Genomic DNA, 3,363 nt, shown 5'->3' with positions numbered 1-3,363 from the left:
CAATGTCTTCCTATAAGAGAAAAGTTTTAGTCTGCGGGTGGGGATAAATATGAAAATTTAGGGGTTTCAAATGCTTATTTAATCGATTTTAGAGTCTACGTATGTAGATAATACATATACATTTTTTCTCTTCTCTCCACGACAGGGGTTGGGGTGGGGGTGGCGGTGGATCTGCTCTACTCGACGGGGGCCCTTTCCTCCCATTGGTGCCACCCCCTGAGTATGAGATTAACCTAAAAGCTAAATATGGCCTTTTTTGGCTCCTTTCTCTTAATCATAGTTTTTATTGGTGCTTTTACTTCCCCAAACCTAAACTCAATGTCAGATGGTAACAGATAGCGTAAATAGAGAGATTAATTAATTTAGTAAAAGGATGATATACAGTACATATAATAATACATTAGTATATTCAATGCCGCGAAACTTAGACTAAGCAACAGAATGGTGCCCGTGGGGGGATAACACTATGCATTTCTTCAGTAAATAGTAATAAATTGTATACGGTACTATATTCGATTTCATAAGGGTTCACGCCCACCGGGGACGGGGACGCAACTGCTAATAAACTATTTTTGGCAGCGAAGGGATGCTACCAATAAACAATCAACAAACTACCGTGTTTCTGGTTTGATTTGCAAGGTACTACATAGCTCAAATATTTTTTACTTAGGGGTTAATTGGTAAAAATCGCACACAAATCATACGACGTCACTGACAACGCCGGAGACGGCAAATCGATTTTGAGCTTAATTTTCCGAATAAATTTATACTAAATAACTTCTAATGACGAACTGTCTTCAGTTGCCGTGTCTTTGTTTTGGTCATTCAACTGTCATTTTATCTATTTTTTCAGTGATATTATTCTCAATAATCTATAAAAGCACTTACATAACAACGTCACGTTATCGATTTAATCTAAATGATATTAACGCAAATGTTGTTGCTAAACTGTCCAATCGGAAAAAAAATTTTTTTTTGGTCACGTGCATAACTTAACGCTGATAACTCATTCTGGTTTACGTTAATTTTCGTTGTCAACGAAGTCTATTTTACGAACCAGTCGAATTAAAATTCTCAACGAAAATTCGTACTCAACAAAATGAACCAGTCGAATAAACCCAATAATTAAGAATTAAAGCTATGCTTAATTGCTCCCATTATTTATACGCAAATGATAGAATTCTAGGCGACAATGTCTTAAGCGTGACAACTATATAACAATTAATATAATTACAGTGTATAGTATCAAAGAGTATGTCTACAATTAAGTAATATATCAATAACATTCTTGACATAACAATTTCACCTACTTTTGTTGAATTTGATTTTTTTAATTGTTGATAATGAATACAAGCATGAGACCAATCTTGGTTTTTTTTAAATAAAGTAAATATATTATTATTAATAAAGTTAATACAGTATACTCTTATCTAACTTTTTAATATTAAAATTGACAAGATATAAATGAAAATATCATTTTATTATGCTTTTAATTGAATTACTATAATCTTCATCTTTCAAAGTGACCACCTTAAAAAATGTAGAGTGATAACTTCAATATTCTATTAAGTTGCAAATTCTGAGATACAATAAAAAACTACAATGAGCCCCTCCCTACTTGTGTGCTGCAACAGAACATAATTTACGGACTGAAAATGGAATGTAAGAACAGCATGAAACATGCCAAAAAAAAAAATCTGTTCAGTAAAATTAATTACTGAATTAAATAATTGTTTACAGTACTTTCTGTGGGCTAAAACATATTTTTATATCAAATGGTATGGACCATTAGCAGCAAGTTTATGTCCAAAACACTATTATTATTTCCTTCAAATGCAACAGTAAGTACACCAGCTCTTACAGGATGGAATGATGCTTTAAGTCTTTTTTTAGGTCTAGCGAGTGGAGTTGCTTTTAGTTGAAAGAAAATGTCCTGCTCTGACAGGATGGAATGATGCTTTAAGTCTTTTTTTAGGCCTAGCGAGTGGAGTTGCTTTTAGTTGAAAGAAAATGTCCTGCTCTGACAGGATGGAATGATGCTTTAAGTCTTTTTTTAGGCCTAGCGAGTGGAGTTGCTTTTAAGTTGAAAGAAAATGTCCTGCTCTAACAGGATGGAATGATGCTTTAAGTCTTTTTTTAGGCCTAGCGAGTGGAGTTGCTTTTAGTTGAAAGAAATGTCCTGCTCTAACAGGATGGAATGATGCTTTAAGTCTTTTTTTAGGCCTAGCGAGTGGAGTTGCTTTTAGTTGAAAGAAATGTCCTGCTCTGACAGGAATTGAACCCACAACCCTAGATTAGAAGGCAAGCATCTTAACCACTGAGCTATTCAACTCCACTTTTCTCATCTGCCCAGTCCTAAACTTCTCATTGTATCATAAATATTCCTGAGTTAGTTTCACCAGTGGTATTCCATTGCAGGATAATGTAGTTAACATTAGGTAATGTAAGTATTGCTGTGGCCATCATACAAAGGAGAGGTATTTATTCTCAAAGGTGCTGCTGCTATTGTGTGATCATTTCTAGTTTTTTTAACGTTTAAAGTCAGACTCCGGAGAAAAAAAAAATTTTGATATGTTGTAGAACTGATTTTTCTAAGTCAGAAAAAAGTTGTTTGATGAAAAACTGGGGAATGGTGAACAAGATACAGATTTTTGAATAATTAAAAACTGGGGGTAAAAGAGGCGTAACCGCCCATTTTTACACCTTTAATACATTGAAAAACATTAGAACCAAGGCGAGACTTTTTTCATACCTTGTTTAGCGAACATGCCGAACGCAAATATTGATGATTTCGAATAAAAACAAAATTTTATTTTTGGCCAATTAGCACACCCGCCCCCACAAAAAAATGGAAATTTCTGAAAAAAATTAAAGTTTTATTTTTATTACGCCCTCCACTGCCTTGAAATCTCCAAAGATAGAATATGTATATTTCTTCCTAATTACATAAATTTGAAGCATTTAACCATCCCATTTTACATTCACCAATAAAATTTATTTTTTACATTCACCTCCGTCTGGATGTTTTTGGAAAAACTATTTGCTAAATAAGAAAACAAAAATTTATTATTATTTTTATTCCGCCCTCCTCTGATGATCTTTAAAAAAATAAGTATGCGAAACAAGGAATAAAAAAAGTCTTGCCTAAGAATAATTCCCAGAAAAGGAATAGTCAATGACAACATTACTCACTACATATCTAACTTCAACAGAAAGTAGATAAACAATTAACATATGTATCAAATACTCTAGGCCGAACAGACTGCCCTGCGAGGTAGATAGTGAGATGAATGTACCTTTGTGCATTCAGCCTTTGGAATCAACCCATATAAGTGTACTGTAAATCTCAAGAAAATACAACAA

The sequence above is a fragment of the Anneissia japonica genome, unplaced genomic scaffold, assembly GCF_011630105.1.
Source record: "Anneissia japonica isolate Jap-2015-1 unplaced genomic scaffold, ASM1163010v1 scaffold287957_len1322810_cov207, whole genome shotgun sequence".
Classification (NCBI taxonomy): Eukaryota; Metazoa; Echinodermata; class Crinoidea; order Comatulida; family Comatulidae; genus Anneissia; species Anneissia japonica.
This window is presented reverse-complemented; position numbering follows the sequence as displayed.